Source organism: Rhinoraja longicauda, chromosome 3, assembly GCF_053455715.1.
Source record: "Rhinoraja longicauda isolate Sanriku21f chromosome 3, sRhiLon1.1, whole genome shotgun sequence".
Classification (NCBI taxonomy): domain Eukaryota; kingdom Metazoa; phylum Chordata; class Chondrichthyes; order Rajiformes; family Arhynchobatidae; genus Rhinoraja; species Rhinoraja longicauda.
This window is the reverse complement of record NC_135955.1, coordinates 7,999,903-8,020,327: the sequence shown is the minus strand read 5'-3', so window position 1 is coordinate 8,020,327 and position 20,425 is coordinate 7,999,903. Positions and strand designations below refer to the sequence as shown.

At 45.2% G+C, this 20,425-nt stretch overlaps 1 protein-coding gene across 20 annotated transcripts in view; it reads right to left on the bottom strand.

Moving 5' to 3' along the window:
* LOC144611956 (adhesion G protein-coupled receptor L3-like) overlaps positions 1–19,698 on the bottom strand; it is a 662,323-nt gene extending 642,625 nt beyond the window's left edge. For 7 of the 20 annotated variants that reach the window (XM_078431406.1, XM_078431434.1, XM_078431415.1 and 4 more), the window contains exon 1: positions 19,234–19,698. The gene's annotated coding sequence lies outside the window, so the exon portion shown is untranslated. Of the gene's footprint in view, positions 1–18,565; positions 18,668–19,233 lie in introns of those variants that run through there. The other 13 variants (XM_078431316.1, XM_078431342.1, XM_078431376.1 and 10 more) reach the window with 4 other exon arrangements.
* Positions 19,699–20,425: the final 727 nt, after the last annotated feature.

Sequence of the window (20,425 nt, the reverse complement as noted above, 5' to 3'; positions counted from 1 at the left end):
CCATGATCACATTGAATGGCGGTGCTGGCTCGAAGGGCCGAATGGTCCCCTCCTGCTCCTATTGTCTATTGTCACCCACCCCCCTTCCCTGTCCCCCCTCGCCCGCCTACGACCTAGGGGGACACTCCCCGCCCGGCAATGGGCTTTGTCAGTTGGAGAGGGTTGCCGAGCCCGCAGGATCGTCAGTTGGGGGGTGGGTTGCCCCAGGAGAGATCCACAGGAGAGATTTGGACTCAACGGAGTGTGGTAAACATTAAAAATAATGTTTCCCCGCACCCAAATCCCGTTCTTCAATACATTTCTTTCTCAAGCACATTTTTATTTCTTGTTGCCTGGGCCTTCTAACGTCTCATGTTAATTCTTCTCTCATTTGCCTGGGACTATCCCTTCAAAACGGTTTAACAAAAATCATTCCAGTTACCACAAATCAATAAAGAAAACATTTATATTCAATCATTTGCAACAAACCACCCCCTCCCCCCCCCCCCCCCCCCCCCCCCCCGACTCACTCTCCAGCGGTAAGAGTACTATATTCAGGCCCACATCTCTGCAAACAAGGAGGTATGCTGTTATCAAAGGCGTGCGTGTACCATTTACAATTACAAAATACAATTTTCTTGCATCTGAATAAATACATCACTGGTCTCTTTTTTGCAGATCAACAAAACCATGCCACCTCTGGAATGGATTACATTAAATTACCCCATTGATCCATCTGTGTAATCTAATTTAGGAATGGAGATGCTCAGGGAATTAACAACTAGAATCAACACTGCCTTGAGATATTTGCAGATATTTGCAGTCCATGGGCATCGCCATTCGGCAGAAGAGCCAGTGAAAGAGGGCAATATTTCAGCGACTTACCAAAATGTTGAATTTTAAAAAGGGAAACTTAAGTCAACTGGACAGGCAGTGTGAGCCCCGCAAACTAATTTGACAACACTACAAACAAATTTGTTGGGGCGGCACAGTGGCGCAGCATTAGAGCTACTGCTTTACAGTGCCAGAGAAACTGGGTTCAAACGTGACTACGGGTGGTGTCTGTACGGAGTTTGTACGTTCTCCCCGTGACCTGCGTGGTTTTTCTCTGAGATCTTCGGTTTCCTCCAGCACTCCAAAGACGTGCAGGTTTGTACGTTAATTGGCTCGGTATAATTGTAAATTGTCCCCAGTGTGTAGGATAGTGTTACTGTGCTGGGATCGCAGGTCGGAGCGGACTCGGTGGGCTGAAGGGCCTGCTTCCGCGCTGTGTCTCTAAACTAAACTAAACTCGCTGCTCCAGAAGAAAACTGCAAAGCACAATGCTCTCGTGCTTCCCTCATCAAGTTCGTCCACAATACCACATTGTAATTAACACAAATAAATCTGGCAAAATCTTCCACCAGATCACAGCAGAAGCAGACGCTGCAATAGTCTTCCACCATCAGTGCTGGCTTCTGTTTATTCCAATGGCAGACAAAACAGGAGACAGATACAGGACACTAAAGGTATGTCTAATTTGGTCAATATTTAAAATCCCACTGCCGTGTTCAAATAGCAAATGTTATTGTACATTTCACATTGCTTCATGTTGTCAAAATTGCCTTCCCAAAATAAGTCTCCTTGCTGTTTTAGCAATCGAGCAAGACAACGTTTGTGGGTTATATTCCTTCCGTGACTCACCTTTTTTTGCCTGGACTAATCTCACACCGCACAGGGAAGGAACATCAAATGAAGCGAGCATTTAGGCTTATTAGGTCTATTAGATCAACCTTCGGACCATTTCTACTTCAATTTGCACGCACAAATAAGTTTTCGGACTCGGATTAATAAAATGGCCATTAATGGATGCTGCATATTCCGGAGAAGCGAATGAAAGTGATCGGGAAATTCAATCCCGCTGAAGTGCTGCAGCAATCAATCCCTCCAAACACACTAACAACTCAGCAGACTGATTGGCTCCTGTCCATCCCATCATACTTGATTGACTTGCTGACCTCATCCAACCCAGAGGCACAGATCAGTACTGTTTTAATTAAAAAGTCAGCTTTCCCCACAGGGTGAATAACGTCTCTTAAAAATATTGACGGGGATGATTGAATGGTGGTAATATACTCCAGGATGGCAAAGAACAGAAGGTGCTAATTCCGCAGTCAAATTACCTTATGTCCTCACAACAGTTTGTTCTTTCATTTTCTCACATTCCACGACCCCGCTCACCTCCCTCATTAACGTGTCTCAATGTCGGGATATACAGCCATGAGCAGCAGATGAATTGCTACAGGGAATGTTGCTTATCAAGCAGGGAGCTCTTGCAAGCGCACGGCTATTTGTACTGGCCTGCATCTTGAACTGGCCTCCATCTTCCTCCCCCCCAAGTCCCAGGTCAGCAGCACCCTTTATCCCTCTGATCCGATCCATCAGATCAGTCTGAAGAAGGGTCTCGACCCGAAACGTCACCCATTCCTTCTCTCCAGAGATGCTGCCTGACCCGCTGAGTTACTCCAGCATTTTGTACCTACCTTCGATTTAAACCAGCATCTGCAGTTGCTTCCCACACCGTTAATCCATGCTCCGGTTACTATAAGCTGGCTGATTCACACCAGGGATCGGATGCGACTCTGCATGGCTGAATGACAGATCTTTAATGCACCGTCCATATTTCCCAGGTTCATAAGACCACAAGACATAGGAGCAAAATGAGGCCACTGGACCCATCCAATCTGCACCACCATTTAATCTTGGCTGATCTATTTTTCCCACTCAACCCCATTCTCCTGCCATCTCCCTGTAACCTTTGACGTCCTTACCAAGCAAGAACTTATCAATCTCCACTTTAATAATACCCAATGTCGGCCTCCACAACTGTCTGTGGCAATAAATCCACCCGATCTAGGCTTTTCATTGTTCGTTCGGTTTCACTGGGATCCGCCCTCATCCTTCTAAACTCCAGCCGTCAATCGCTCCTCATGCGTCAAACCCAATCATCCCCGTGATCATCCTCATAAACCTCCTCTGGACCCTCTCCACTGCCAGCACTTAATTCTGCAAGTCAAATCATGGATTACCAATTCGTTTAATATGGTCCAGTTACACACGTGTTTCAGATGCTACATTTCAGCAAATCTGTTATTTTATCGTCTTGTGGCGTCTGAATTCTTTTTTCAAATTTTACTTTTAGTTTTGCAATTCCCTCACTTAAGATTCCAAAGTACACATGGTAAATCATTCAACAACCTGGTCAAAATCGATGCTATATTTTGCAAAAGATCTTGGCAGTGCCAGTTTAAGATCTCGAGTCTCTACGACGGTCACAGGCCCCAGTGTGATTGAAAGCACCACCTCCTTAAAATGTCCAGAAATGCAAACATTTACAGCCAAATTATGTGGTTCCATTAAACGAAAACACCGCTCACAAAATGGCTCTGAACAGATTACGGAATGTTGTTAAAAAAAAAAGGTTAAAAATGGTACATTTGAAATGCAATGTTCCACGTGTTCATTTTCCACAAGAGTCAAGTTCCCCGTAACACGATGGGAAAAGTTTGCCTTCCCATGCAAGTGTTCATTACAGCGAATAATGACCTTCAGATTGATTTGGGATGGAAGCTTTAGTGATCTTTTAATCAAATTCAATACAGTATTTCTCCCTTGTTAAAACACACCGTTGAAAGGTGCATGAAGCCACAAGAATTTAATGCTTATTAAATTTATTTCTGTTTTTTTTTAAATCACCTCAATTAGTCACCTGCAAAACACAAATTAAACTGAACGCCTTTTCAAGAACAATTCATTTTGGAAGGTTTTTATAATGGCCAACTTCTAGTTTATTTTATTTCAGAAAACGCGATTACTTCTAACAAGCACGGCACATTGACAATTGCACATTGATTTAGGTTCACAGATCCATCCAAGAATAGATTATCTCAACTTCAACCATTCAGTCAATGCAGCTTGCTTGCACAACCTCGGAGCTGGTGAACGTTATTCAGCCCATCGATTGTGTTCTATCAATGAAGATCATTAGTGATCTGTATCCTAACTGGCCTTGGGTCCAAAGTGCATTATTTGCAATTAATACTACAGTGGCTGGTGGGTTTGAGTATGGGAGGGTGCGCAATATCAGGCGTGAGTCGACAAACCTCCTTTTTTCCATTACACATCCTTCACTACTGGGTGTATTGACATAATAGAGAAATTAGCTGAGGTTAATCTGTTCAGCAGAGGTTAATGTTCATTCTTCGTCTAACCATCTTATCCAATTCATCTGCACTTAAGAGTCAGAGTCATAAGGCATGGAAACAGGCCCTTTGGCCCAACTTGACCAAGCTGACCAATGTGCCCCATCTACACCTGCCTGCATATCCCTCTAAACAATAGACAATAGGTGCAGGAGTAGGCCATTCGGCCCTTCGCGCCAGCACCGCCATTCCCGGTGATCATGGCTGATCATCCACAATCAGTACCCCGTTCCTGCCTTCTCCCCATATCCCTTGACTCCGCTATCTTTAAGAGTATCTAACTTTCTCTTGAAAGCGTCCAGAGAATCGGCCTCCACTGCCTTCTGAGGCAGAGAATTCCACAGATTCTCTGGGTGAAGAAGTTCTTCCTCGTGTCTATTCTAAATGGCCTACCCATTATTCTTAAATTGTGGCCCCTGGTTCTGGACTCCCCCAACATCGGGAACATGATGTGATTTCTCTATCCTATCCAATGCATGTACCAGTCCAAATATGTTTTAAAACGTTGTTATAGTACCTGCCTCAACACCTACCTCCTCCGGCACCTCACTCCAAATACCACATCACAGTACGGTTTGGGAACACATCCATTCAAGACCACAGAGAATTGTGGTCAGCCATGATCACGATAAATGGCGGTGCTGTCTCGAAGGGCCGAATGGCCTACTCCTGCACCCATTGTCTATTATCAAAACTAGGTTTTTTATTTATCACACATACATGTTATGAGCTCATGCCGATCGAGAGTGACTGACTGACCTTCCAACGAAATTCTAAAAACAATTATTTTTTAAATCTCACATGCCAATAATCCCATTCAAACTGCATGTTCATTTCAAAGACTCCACTATTCACTGATTGCAGCGACAGTGAAATCTCTGACCTGATTTCATAGACAAAAACAAAAAAAATACGCTGAACCATTCACACCACCCGAAATGCTTTGACAATTAGTTAATTCACAGGGAATTAAACAATGTGTAGGAAGGATCTGCAGATGCTGGTTTATACCGAAGGTGGACACAAAATGCTGGAGTTACCCCGCGGGACAAGTAGCATCTCTGGAGAGAAGGAATTGGCGACGTTTCGGGTCGAAACCCTCCTTGAGACTGAGAGTCAGGGGAGAGGGAGGTACAGGGGTGGAAGGGTAATGTGTGGAATCTTCGGGAATTAAACAATGATCTGCTGTGACTGCAAATCAGACAGCAAAAGTACTTGCCACTATAATAAATGGGAATGCCAGCCACAGACCACAACACAATTATATAAATGGTTCCGGCAGCAATCCACAGTGAGGCTTCCACAGACTGCTGAGAGAACGATGGGATTCCCCACGATTAGTCATAACAGCTCCCTCTGTTGATAATAAAGTTTTCTACCGCAGACGAGGGCACAATGAATGGGCAATTTGCAGAGGGTTAATTCGAAAATAGAAATGTTTCTGGCCTCAGTTCAGCGTGTCAGCGAGCAGCTTCTAAATACTATGAATACCTCAGCGACTGAGACAACGATTGGTTGTCAGAGTTGAAAAGAAAGGCTCAACGGCAGCTGAAACAAGTCGAAAACTGGCCACCGATCCAGATACATGGAATTATGTCCGAGTGCTTTGCCACTCAGTCCAGTTCCAAGATGCAGGTTGCTACAAACACATGCAGATTGTTACGAACACACGGGATGGAGCCCGTGGCGGCCTCTGGGTCGACGGCGCCCATGGCTGGGGCCTGGGTCGGGCCCACTGAAGAGTTAGGAAGGGACCTGGTGGCGATAGAGGAGAGGTTGGCACCACGTGGGAGTAAGGGTGCAGAAAGGAACAAAGGGAGGACCCGGCATGGGGGGACCTGGTGTGGAGGGGGGGGGGGGGAGGAAGGGCGGAGAACAAAGGGAAGACCTGGCATGGAGGGACCTGGTGCGGAGGGGGGGAGAACAAAGGGAAGACCCGGCATGGGGGACCTGGTGCGGGGGGGAGAACAAAGGGAAGACCTGGCATGGGGGACCTGGTGCGGGGGTGGGGGGGAGAGTAAGGGCGGAGAACAAAGGGAAGACCCGGCATGAGGGGACCTGGTGCGGGGGGGTGGGGGGGGGGGGGGGAGGAGGAGGGGGGGAGAACAAATGGGGACCTGGCGCAGATACTTTATAAAGGGCCTGTCGCACTTTAGGCAATTTTACAGGCGACTGCCAAAGTCGTAGCAGATCGCCGAACTTTTCTTTTACCCGACGACAATGACCACGACAATGCCGAGTCAGGTCGAGATTACAGCGTTTTCGGTAACATCGCGAAATTCCCACGCTGTCAATGCTCCTCCGGCGTCCTAATGTTCACTGAAATCACTGACAAGTCGGTAAGTACTTGTGAGTTTTGAACTATAACATCTTGTATGGGTTACTTAAAAACCAAGCTTCACTGTAACAAGGCATAAACTGGATTGACCTCCAGTTTACTAATAGCTGTATTAAAAATAATAATTTTTAAAGTGGTTAAGTGGATTTTTGTGAAAAGTGTGTGGGCATTCTTTGAAAATGTACGGGAGATGCATATCTGGTTTCTGGGTTGCATATCTGGGTTGGGAGCCCACTTTAAATGTAATGGATGATGGCCATAAACATCGCGAAAATTCCCACACTTACCTGACCGTCAAACTGTCGCCTCCAATCTACCTGTCAAATGTCCTGACGGTAAATAAATTGGTTAAACACAAGCATTTTATGGTATTTTGAAATGACTTTACTTATTTTAATATAATGTGCTTCTAAATGCATCTAAGTATAACCTAGCAAACCTGGGGACAGCAGGCGACAGTGCCCGCAATAAGCAACGATACCTGGCGACAAGCCAGCTGTCGCCGAGAAATTTCACTCCGGATGATTTCTCAGCGACGCGCTGAGATCCACTATGATTCTTGGAAGACTCCTCACGATCATGCCCGCGACACCCCGGCGAACTGTCGGCGACAGCCTAGTCGCCGGCAGTCGCCTTAAAATCGACTAACGTGGGACAGGCCCTTAACTTTGTCAGCGCCCTTTATGTGGTGACTATTTGCATACCTTGGGTATGCAAGCACAGAATTTCACTGCGACTTGTCACATGGGACAATAAAGTATTCATTCATTCATTCAACTGTGATCCAAGATTGCCTCACTTTTACCAGAAATTTCACTATCCCTTTGCAAAGCTTTCATTCAATATATGGATTCACTATTTTACTTTAGTTCAATTTATTTTCGCATGTTCCAAGGTACAGTGAAAAGCTTTTTGTTGTATGCTAACCAGTCAGCGGAAAGACAATTACAATCGAGGCGCCCACATTGCACATGATAAAGGGAATAACGTTTAGTGCAAGTCCAATTAAAGATAGTCCAAGGGTCCTCAATGAGGTAGATAGTTGTTAGGGACCCCTTATCATTCGTAATACAACCTTAATACAACCTTCCTGTGCACTACTTCCTGTGCACTACTTTCAAGCAACTCAGAACCTAAGCAGTGAAGACACAAGATGTCTGCACCTCACTGATGAATAGTATTGTGCCACAACATGGACATTTCAGGCACTAATTATGAAAATATTCTTCAGCTTAATGAATAACAATTTCATTATATCTGGCTGTTCATGAGCACATGTTCAATGTTAATGCAAGGGATCGTGTTGAGTGCATTTATAAAAAAAACATTGGATGATGTCTAATATTCATTTACAAGAGAGGCACTGGTTAAATCAATATTTAATGCCTATCCACAATTGTCCTTAATGAAGGACATGGTGAGCCATCTTCTTGAACTGCTCTAGCCCTGGTGAAGGTGTTGGATATGGAGTTTCTACATTGATGAAGGAACAGCAATACGTTCTATGACTCTATTTCACTGCATGGCTCTTGACAGCCCCTGTCCAAATGTTGCCCAGGTCTTGCTGTTTGCAGGCATTCATTACCCAATGAAGTGCAAATGGCGTAAAACATCTCCATTCATGACCATCTGATGGGGCAAAACTGCAAAGGAACCATCTGATATTATTAAGGGGTTGGACACGTTAGACGCAGGAAACATGTTCCCAATGTTGGGGGAGTCCAGAACAAGGGCCCACAGTTTAAAAATAAGCAGTAGGCCATTTAGAACGGAGATGAGGAAAAACATTTTCAGTCAGAGAGTTGTAAATCTGTGGAATTCACTGCCTCAGAAGGCAGTGGAGGCCAAGTCTCCGAATGCATTCAAGAGAGAACTAGATAGAGCTCTTAAGGATAGCGGAGTCAGGGGGGTATGGGGAGAAGGCAGGAACGGGGTACTGATTGAGAATGATCAGCCATGATCACATTGAATGGTGGTGCTGGCTCCAAGGGCCGAATGGCCTACTCCTGCACCTATTGTCTATTGTCTATTAGTTGAACCTCACACACTGCCTGGGGAACTCGTGCAGTGATCTCCTGAGATGGAGGCGATTTACTTGCAACAAATATAACGGCTGTCCTTCGTGAAGGTACGGCTCTGGTCAACGCAGGGCCTCCTCCGGAAATCTATCAGACAATTCCGTAATAATATTGAAAATGTGTCAGAGTAATTGGGAATTCCTTGCAAAACTTTTGGTCCAATGAAAGAAAGCAGAGAAAACAAAGGGGTTCGGTTCTTGGGCCGATTCGTAGAAAAAAAATCCTTCCCTTGCCCATCCCCCGTTCCTTCTCCGCGCACAGACGCCAGCTTGGATTTTTAATTATTTTCTCCAAAACGCATTGGTTTAGTATGCAAGTCAAATTTGCATCAAAAGACGCTAAGTGCACAAGCGCAAGAGGATAAAGCTTATTAAAGCGAGAATGCGCACAGTCTTAAACAGCTTGACAGGCAACACGAGAAAACATAGCTCTAATTTAGTCTTCAATCACTTCCCTTCACGCTGAAACCTCGCAAGTGTTTTCATTTGAGATGCTGACTGCGCCACCAAGGTTTCTCCAAGGAAATGTCGGCAATTAAACACAGAGCCATGCGGTGCTGATATCAATAACAATGGGTTCAACACTGACTTCACATTGGCTGCATTATGTTTCACCGGCCAGTGATGCAAGAGGGCTTGTCTCATACAAGTCCATCAACTGGGACACACACAGACGGCCTTCAGTCCGGCCTACCCAGCTTGTGATAAAGTATCATTGAATCATCTTAAGGGAGAACAACAGTTCCACCCCCCCCTCCTTGCTCCTTCCCTGCAGCCAGACAAATCTCTTTGAAAATATACCCATTCCCAAACATAGCTTTCTGACATAACACAGATGAGCAATCTTCATAAATTATCAAATGAGAAAATGGAAGATGAGAAAGGGACTTTGCGCTAAAAGTGACCTTTCACCCTTGCCCATTAGTGCATGCAATTTCTTTTGGCAGAATCCAGATGTCATCTTGGCTAAGTGGGATAATGTACTGGATAAACTCACAGATGTAATCTAGAGAGCGCAATTCCCCAATAATGAACCAAGTCACCAGAGTCACTGATCAGCAACAACTAACAGAGGCAAAGAATCAAGGCAGGTCAGGTTGGCACGGCATCCTACTAAGATCAACACAATCAATACACGATATCAATAGGTAGCACAGTGGTGCCGGCGGTAGAGCTGCTGCCTTGCAGCGCCAGAGACCCGGGTTTGATACTGAGTGTGGGTGCTGCCTGAATGGAATATGTACACTCTCCCAGCGCCCAGCATGAGTTTTCCCCGAAATCTTCAGTTTCCGCCCACACTCCAAAGACGCACAGGTTGGTAGGTTAATTGGCTTGGTATAAATGTCAAATTGTCCCATGTAGGATAGTGTTAGTATGCAGAGATCACTGGTCGGTGAAGGGCCTGCTTCCGGGCTTTATCTTTAAACTAAACTAAAAAAAATTGTTCAAATTAATGAATATGACCATATTGGTAAAAAATGGAAGTTGCTTTCACCCTTGACTTAAACCAGAACATCGTTGCACAAGCACAAAAGGAAGCATACATGCAGGCATGATATTTTAGAAGATCGAATGCAATGAGCAAACCTAATTGGGTTTTTTAAGTACCTTGTAAAATTGTATACTCTCAGCCCAAATTAACAATTTTACATAGGTTTAGAGAAACAGTACAATTACTCTTAATTTTTACAGTTAATATACAACACATGTATGTACGGTGCACTTTCACGCTTATTATTTTCTTGCCAAACCTCTGAGATAGTCACAAGACATGTATCAAGGTAATATAAACAGCACAGACATCTGCAGTAATATGGAGGACTAGACTATGTGGACCTGTTGGGCCCAAACCTCTCCTGCATTGGTGCAGCACCCTCTCCTCCCCCCTCCCCCACCCCTACCTCCTCCTCCCCCCCCCTACCCGCCCTCCCCCTCCCCTCAACACCTCATATCCTCCCTCCCCAGGAGATGGATTTCAACTTTAAAATGTGAATAACTTTAAAAATATAACATCGATTTCAATGAAACATCTTCCATTAGCACCAAAGGGATGATGTGTAAGGTGGGACTAAAATTGTCGTGCTATCGTGTACCGTGTTGGCTGTAGTTCAGGAACAAACAAATGAGCCTTTTAGTATATAGATAATCAACCTTTAAATCCCATTAAGGGATAAAATTTGGGCCAGTGCTTTTGAAGTAAATCGTGAGGCTGTCCACCTTTTTTTTTGCAAACACTGTGATTCTATATTAAGGTCGACCAAATGTGAAGATCAGGTAAACAGCTTCCTATGGTGTACTTTCATTAACTGCAAATGGAAAGATATTTTTTAAATGCACCTTGCACCAAGTACAAACAGCTCCAGGATGAATTGTCATCATCATTCTAAACAGAATTGTACTAATAAGGTGCGTCTCGCCCATGGTCAAACGATTTGGCAAATCCAAGTTCTCTGGCTAAAACTCAAACCAGAGCATTCACAATGCGCAATCCAAACTTTAGAAACACACGAGGCGGAAGGGTCACAGAAGACTTGCATGACATTTCCTTTACATTTGAATGGATTTCCCCTCTTTGGAGAAAAAGATTCCCATGCTTACTCACGATCAATCTCTAATTACGTCACAATTTCGAACACATCAAAAGGGTTTGTTTCTGCAGCGGAAGGCCGGGAAGACTCACTGTGATGAATGTTTCTTTCTTTTTGTTTTTGTGTTGGTTGTGGTTGTGTAATTGCGTATTTTATTGCTCTTATTGTTGGACAGTGGGTGGCGAAATCTCGTCCAAAAGACTTGTTTTTTGGATGACAAATAAAGGTAATTCTGATTCTGATTTCCGGAAGTGAATTAACGGCAGAGGTAGAAAGAATGTCTGCGTTGAAGATCGATTTGCGAAGATGTGTTGGGGAGCAAAATGTTGCATTGGCCTTTCACCACCCCAGGATCGTCATGAATATTTCCAAAGTACAAATGTTTTCTTTCCAAAATACATTCATTCGTGGGATGTGAGCATCATTAGATGGGCCAATTTCCCCCACACAAAAATATTTTGTTTCAGTTCTCATCATAATCACATGTCTTTAAGATGTTATGAGCTTCAAGAAGGTATCTTTCAAGTTCCCCCATAAGAGACTCAGTTAAAGTTAAAGCTCATCGAATTGACCTGGCTGAGAAACTGGTTGACAGGAGGGAGAGCAAGATTAATGAGCAGGTATTCAAAGTGGCAGAATCTGACCGGGGGTGTTCCACAAATACCTGTTGGACCACAGTTATTCACAATATTTATATGTGATTCAGATGATGGAATAGAAAGCCACGCATCCACGTTCGCCTTTGACAAAAAGGCAGCAAGCACTGAAGTATTAAATTACAGAGAGCTATTAATAGTGCTCGAGTAATGGGAGAAAACTGTGGCCACTCGATTTCATTGTAGGCAAATGCGAGACATTTACTTTAGACTTCAACTACAGGACACGTACTTTCAAGAATTGTGAAAATTCAGAAACAGCAACAAACAAAAATAGACTTTGGGATCCATGCACATGGCTTGTTACATGTAGATAGGCAGGACACGCTGGAGTAACTCAGCAGGACAGGCAGCATCTCTAGAGAGAAAGAATGGGTGGTGACGTTTCGGGTCGAGTCCCTTCTGCAAACATGTCATGGGAAAAGGAAGCCTTGACTGGCACAGGAGAATTTATTAGCTACAATCTTATATTAGCTTTGGAGCTCGGTGGCTATTAACTGTACAGAATGGCAGAGATATCCAAAACTAGAGGGGTGGGTGGTCACCAGAAACGTAGAATACTTTAGAATTACATGTTCAGTTTAGAATAAGAAAATAACTGCAAATGCTGGTACAAATCGAAGGTATTTATTTACAAAATGCTGGAGTAACTCAGCAGGTCAGGCATCATCCATTCCTTTCTCCTGAGATGCTGCCGGACCTGCTGAGTTACTCCAGCATTTTGTTCAGTTTAGAAGATATGAAGGTAAATTCATAAGGTTAACGGAAACAGTTTCCATCCGTTGGAGAGTGTAAATTTTTTTAGAGGCAACTCATTTGGGGTGTCGTTAAGAAATAATCCAACAATGAGAAGCTGGCAATTTTTTTTGGGAATATTCTTCTTTAAAATGGCAAATGGTTCTTGGTTAACTGTTAGTTTTAAATCTGTGAATGAATCCCTGTTGGGGATACAGTTGTGTGAAATTGGGTCACGGAATGGATGTGATTTCAGTCAATGGGAGAGCAAGCACAGATACATCACAGAACCTTTATGACTTGGAGTCTCTGGTGAAGATGCCCGTAAAGTGCTGTTAGGTCAACATATGGGCTTTCGCTCAATGACACCAAGGCGTCCGAGACAAGAAGGTGAACGATTTCAAAGGAAGTTTGCAAATGGAAGCATTCCCGTGTGTCCTTGTCCAGCTTGGAGGCAGACACCACAGATTTGAAAGGCATTGTGGAAGACATTTTGGCAAGACGTTTCAGTGCAACGTATATGGCGGTGCACGCTTCAAGCAGAAAATGCCGTCAATGGAGTTTGTGCATGTTATGAGAGTGAATGGACTGCAAATAGACAATAGACAATAGGTGCAGGAGGAGGCCATTCGGCCCTTCGAGCCAGCACCGCCATTCAATGTGATCATGGGTGATCATTCTCAATCAGTACCCCGTTCCTGCTTTCTCCCCATACCCCCTGACTCCGCTATCCTTAAGAGCTCTATCTAGCTCTCTCTTGAATGTATTCAGAGAATTGGTCTCCACTGCTCTCTGAGGCAGAGAATTCCACAGATTCACAACTCTCTGACTAAAAAAGTTTTTCCTCATCTCTGTTCTAAATGGTCTACCCCTTATTCTTAAACTGTGGCCCCTGGGTCTGGACTCCCCCAACATTGGGAACATGTTTCCTGCCTCTTACCTGTCCAACCCCTTAATAATTTTATACGTTTCGATAAGATCCCCTCTCATCCTTCTAAATTCCAGTGTATACAAACCTAGTCGCTCCAGTCTTTCAACATATGACAGTCCCGCCATTCCGGGAATTAACCTAGTAAACCTACGCTGCATGGCCTCAATAGCCCTTTGATTTGCACTTCTGGCCCCAGTAAATATGTGTGACTGTTTCAGTCACATTTAAAGTCAACGGTGAACCCCCTACTCAAGGACACAGAGAAACTTGGCAACCTTCATGCTTTGAACGACTCTCAGTGGTTAAGAGTCTCTTTTGATGTTGGTAGTCATTGACAGCACTTCTGTGGGCTGCCTCTTACTGTTATACTAAACATGCTGCACATGTGGAGTGACCGCGTCATTACTTGTAGACCGGGACAGTGTGGATATCGGCTTCCACAGAGGCATTTGAAGCGGAATGGTAACATGGGATGGCAGGACTTTCATATGAAGAAAGACTGGACAGACTCGGCTTGTACTCGCTGGAATTTAGAAGACTGAGGGGGGATCTTATAGAAACGTACAAAATTCTTAAGGGGTTGGAGAGGCTAGATGCGGGAAGATTGTTCCCGATGTTGGGGAAGTCCAGAACTAGGGGTCACAGCTTAAGGATAAGGGGGAAGTCTTTTAGGACCGAGATGAGAACGTTTTTTTTCACACAGAGAGTGGTGAGTCTGTGGAATTCTCTGCCACAGAAGGTAGTTGAGGCCAGTTCATTGGCTATATTTAAGAGGGAGTTAGATGTGGCCCTTGTGGTTAAAGAGATCAGGGGGTATGGAGAAAAGGCAGGTACAGGTTACTGAGCTGGATGATCAGCCATGATCATATTGTATGGCTGTGCAGGCTCGAAGGGCCGAATGGCCTTCTCCTGCACCTATTTTCTATGTTTCTATGGAAGGCCATGGGTGAACGTGAGTGGGTCCACTATCCTCACGGAGAAAGTGGACTTCAACACTGACAAGGTGGGCCAAACGGCCAGTTTCCTTTTCGCAACCCCTTAAATTCCACAGTGAAATGAACGGACAAAACGCAGTGTTGCTAGTTGTTAACTATCACTATTGAGCTTTTGCCCACTTCAATTTGCTCAATTACCTCTTTCAAGATTACAAACATATTTAACCACAATCGTATCTGAGCTCTCTCCCTCGGCAAAAAGCTTTAAAATATAGATTTGTTTGCACATTCCTCAAATGCTGCTCTTTCACCAGTCCCCACCTCCACCCAGGGGCCATTACTGCAGTGTGCCATGGCGACAAGCAAACAGCAGTATGAAAAATGACTTTCTATACCAACAATGGGACTCAATAATCCACCAGCGTCTTTTTGACTCCAAGTCCACCAGGTTAATGTGTACAGAAATAGGAAACTTTTCAATAAAGCAGCACTTTAAGCACTTTCTTGCATAAACAAATACGAGTAATCTCTGCTGTCGCCCACCAACCTATTATAACACGCCACTGCTCACGAGTTTAATCATTCAGCTTTTACTGGGTAGTCTTTTCAAAAGATTGGCATGAAGCATTGTGCGTCACCTTCAACCGCACAAAGGATGATCTAATGTTCCTGTGCACTCTGTCAAAGCCTGACTTTCTGCCCAAAAAACAAAAGAAATCCATAACTGACAGGTAAAGCATATATTAGATAAGTTATCCAGTCTCGCCAAATGATGTGAACCAAATAATCGAGCAAATTTGGTTGAAATCATCTTCTAACAAACTCAAGAGTTAACGTCTTGTAAGCAGGAGAAAAAAAAAAGCCGGAGGAGAAAATGAGTTTAATGAGCCATTTTTTGAGCCCCTTCCACACAGGATAAATAGCCTGGAGCTATTTCAAAGACCCAGCAACACAAAGCTACACTAACCAATGTCCACATGAATTTCGTACTATACTATTCAGCTGACCTTTCTTTCCATCTTACGAAATAACGTCACTGAATTGAAAATATTCACATCTACGCTCTGAAGCTTAAGTCATTAAAGATTCTTATTCATTTGCTTATCAGAAATGAGATGACAAAGTCAATGAAGGCTGCTAAGTATTTTCAGCAGGGCCAAACTAGCTTCAGTATATCTTTAAATGAGTGATCATTAGTGCACAAAGATGGAACAATTATCCACTCTGTTCGTTAGGTTTAAATCAAGGGTGGACTCTACGTCTCAAAATTGCTCCCTGTTTGGAAAAAGACATACGTTGGAGTCACTCATTATCTCTACATTTGTCAAAAAACAACTCGAAACCAAGTAAATTAATCCTGAAAGAAAAGATAAAAGATGCCTCAGGCTTTGATTGGAAACAAGACAGCCTTCGACAAACTAGAGATCAGAAAAAAGGAAAGGATTAAAGCTAGATGGACAAACACATTAATATTTCATACAAGCTGCAAACTGTTCTCTCTCTGAGACCCCCCCAAGGGCTGAGAAATAACTCATTCTGGATAAACTGGGAAATTAACTTTTCCGACTCAAGACTTGCATCTTCTTCCAAAAATCCAGCAATATGGTGCAAATTATCTCTGGCCACCCGAGGTGATTTTACAAAAATCATGAACAGGCTCAAGGCCATGAAGAAAAGGGAAAGCCCTGAAGAGTCCTTGTACAAGTTTTAGCTTGTGTACCATGGCTCCAATTCAAACCAGTTCCCCAAGTCTTGCAATATTCCTTGGAATCAATGCCCACTCATGTTATGAATAAATTTCCATTCTCATTTAGCCACCACATCCAATATAGGAACAGATTCCAAAAACGACCAAACTGTCTTTTTGACAACACATGAGATTTTCCAATTAAGCATCACATCATCATAAGGTATTTATTCACAAAATGCTGGAGTAACTCAGCAGGTCAGGCAGCATCTCATGAGAGAAGGAATGGGTGACGTTTCGGGTCGAGACCCTTCTTCAGACTGAAGAAGGGTCTCGACCCGAAACGTCACCCATTCCTTCTCTCCTGAGATGCTGCCTGACCCGCTGAGTTACTCCAGAATTTTGTGAATAAATACCTTCGATTTGTACCAGCATCTGCAGTTATTTTCTTTCACATCATCATAAAATTATCCCAAATCTTCAATACTTCTTTCTCCCTACAGGATGTAAATGTGCATTCAGCCAAACATCTTGAATGCAACAACCTTGCTGCGACGAATTTCAAGACAAGAGCTGCAACGTGCACTGGTCTGTTTCATATGTGTAGGAAGGAACTGCAGATCCTGGTTTACACCGAACATAGACACGAAATGCTGGAGTAACTCAGGCAGCATCTCGGGTGAGAAGGAGTGGAGTGGGTGACGTTTTGGGTCGAGACCCTTCTTCAGAGATGCTGCCTGTCCCATTGAGTTACTCCAGCATTTTGTGTCTATCTCTGGTCTATTTCATTGTTCACTATACATCATCAGTGGAAATACATGAAAGGACAAAAAAATGCAAAAATTAAAAAAGTTCTCATGCAAAATCCTGTTGTCTGGGTGGTGTCTGCCCATACTAATTTTGCACATTTCTTCCATCTTATTAAACAGACTGAAATCAGTAAGGTGGCAGGGACATCTGCCAGATGTTAAACAGTTCGTTGTACTTTAAGATGCCAAGTCCTGAAGTCAATTCCAATTGCATTTACATCATTTTGCAAGTCCTGCCATCTCAAGGCAAACATTCCATCTTATCCAACCACTACCTTACCCATCAGGGCTAAACCAGTATCCGCTGTCGAGAACACAGTGCACACGGTTTGTTTAAAATGAGAGAACGTGATGACACCTCGAGTCGCTCCATCCATTTGATCCACCCAATGTAATAAAAATAAGCTATCTCTTTCCACGGTCCAAGTTAAATGAGTAGAATTTGCCCCCTCCGGTTACAATCGATAGAATGACAGCTACTGCAGCAGTAATGGTGGATGGTTTTCCTTACAAAGAGGAAACACTATCTGGTCCCGGGCTCCTTAACCTGCTGGCATGGCGATAAGGGCTATTCAGAGTGAACTAGCGAGATCCTTTTCATCTCCCTTGGACCCTTGCAGTAGCTTTTGAAAACCGGGAGCCATTGGGAAAAACTCCCTAACAGGGTCAGCAGCTAATGGAATGCTTTTTAGTATTCAGGTTAGCCAGCCAAGCAGAACATCAACAAAAAAAAACACCCCAGCAGCTCTTCGCCATTCTCACAGGCTTAAGTTAATGCAGAGTTACCAAAGACAATACTGCTTCTCCAGTGAATTGCTGAGCAAGTTAACACTTTACCAAAAGCCAACCTCCACTCCATTTACTTATTAAAAGTAAAAAAACTCGCTGCATTGTCAAGAACTAACAATAGCAACAAAAAAAATAAAAACGGCTCCCAACGTGCAACTAAAGTCTCCCACGCACTGTATGTAACACGCAGAAAGACTCGAGGCTCCATTCATAACTAATACAAGGTTTTAAGTGACCATTTATTGAACGTTGGTCTGTCTGTCTGTCTGTGTGCCATGCACTGCCGGCTGAGTGAATGTCTTGGAAGCAAGCGTTGGGGGTGTCAGTGGAGTGGGATTTCCACCAGCCAGCGACATTCTTCCACAAGAGAGTGGAGGGGGAAAAGTAATGGTCAAAGGCGAATGAAATCCGGCAGAGAGGCAAACATTTCCCCCCCCCCACCGTTTCCCCATTTCCCCGACCACGTCTAATATTTTCCAACTAGCCCCGCCGCCGTGAGCGGGCGAAACACCCCCTTCTTACCTTCTCCACTTTAAAAAATGACACACACACACACACACACACACACACACAAAGCGAGCACACAGCATTCCGTGGTCGGAGAGGCAACGACGCTCGCCTCTGAGCTAAGGGGGGATGGGGGGGGAAAGAATAATCCCACAGATTGGGAAGCTATATTTCCCTGCGAAACATCTCCTCCTGCATTAGTATTCCCGACACCCGGCGTGAATGAACGTGTTACCCCTGTACCATCTCGTTGTACCCCCTGTACAATGACAGTAAAGATATATTGGTATTACCTCCGCACCTCCTCGCCACACACGAACGGACAAATCAAAACCGTAAACCAAACGCGGGGTCTCTTTCCATGAGAATAGACGTGCGAATGGCAAAAGAAATTCAACGTGCGAGGAGGAGGGAGGGAGGGGGGGGGGGGGGGGTTGAGAGGATTGGCAAAATAACAGAGTTAGGTGGGTGGAAGGGGGTGTGGGGTGTGGGGGGGGGGGGGGGGGGAGAGAGAAAGGGTTGTTAAGGCGTAAAATGCAAAAGCAAACCAGCCAGTTGAAGGATCAAGTTGACTGTGATGAATGTGGAGACCTGAAGATGAAAGAGACGGTCCATATATTTGGTGTGTGTGTGTGGGGTGTGTGTGTGTGGGGTGTGTGTGTGTGTGTGTATGCATGTGTGTGTGTGGGGGTTGTGTGTGTGTGGGTGTGTGGGTGTATGTGTGTGTGTGTTTGTATGTGTGTGTGTGTGTGTCTATATATATATGTGTGTGTGTATGTGTGTGGGTGTGTATGTGTGTGTGTGTGTGTGTGTGTGTGTATGTGTGTGGGTGTGTATGTGTGTGTGTGTGTGTGTGTGTTTGTTTGTATGTATATGTGTGTGTGTGTGTTTGTGTGTGTGTGGGTGTGTTTGTATGTGTATATGTGTGTGTGTGTGTGTGTGTGTAGTCCTTTATTCTTACCAGAGAGATTGAGCTGAGTTCTCCTGTCAGAAGGCGAGCCTTGTTGTTGGGTTAGGGGGGTGGGGGGGGGGGGAGAGACTTTGGTTCGGGAGGCGGCGGTGCTTGGCAGCAGGAGAAAGGGCGAGTAGAAATCCGGTCGGGTGCACCGATCAAAGGCAGGCGCGGCGGGGCTTCATTGCCCCCCTCTCCCTCTCCCTCTCCGGCGTCTCTTCCTCCCCTTCCTCGCTGGCTGGGCTTGGCTGGCTGGGCTCCCCGGGACTGCGCACGGTGGTGGCGGTGGCGGTGGCTCCTCACTTTGTGGCGAGACTCCCTCTCCGCTGCGGATGGTCCACGCAAGCTGCCATACAGATGGAGGCTCCGGCTCGCATTGCCTGCTCCGTGTGTGCGAGAGGGCGCAGCTCCACCTACTTACTACTCCCCTCCTGCCTCTCGCTACCGGACACTTTCCCTCCCTCCCTCCCTCCCTCCCTCCCTCTCTCCCTCCCTCTCTCCCTCCTTCCTTCCCTCCTCTCTCCCTCCCTCCTTCCCTCTCTCCTTCCCTCTCTCCCTCCCTCCTTCCCTCCCTCCCTCTATCTCTCCCTCCTTCCCTCTCTCCCTCCCTCCTTCCTTCCCTCCCTCCCTCTCTCACTCCCTCCTTCCTTCCCTCCCTCTCTCTCTCCTTCACTCCCTCCCTCTCTCCCTCCTTCCCTCTCTCCCTCCCTCCTTCTCTCCCTCCCTCTCTCACTCCCTCCTTCCCTCCCTCCTTCCCTATCTCACCTCCCTCCTTCCCTCCCTATCTCCCTCCCTCCCTCCTTCCCTCTCTCCCTCCTTCCTTCCCTCCTCTCTCCCTCCCTCCCTCCTTCCCTCACTCTCTCCCTCCTTCCCTCCCTCTTTCGGAAAGACTTTCGTGCAGCCCCGCAGAACCCTCAATCACTCTTGCCCCCTCTTTCCACCTAACACACACACACAGACCGTGTGCCGCAGTCCTCCCTCCCGCTCGCAGCCGCTTGGTTAGATAGATAGATTATATATATATATATATAAATATATTCCGTATCCAGTTATTTCCCCCCTTGGTTTTCCTCTGCTCCCCGTCTCCCTGAATGCTCCGTCCTCCTTCAAGACCTCGGCGATCCGTGCCATGCCATTACACAGCCAAACAGGGGAGACAAATGTCCTTGGCTTGCTGTACAAAGCTGCCCTGCTCGCCTTC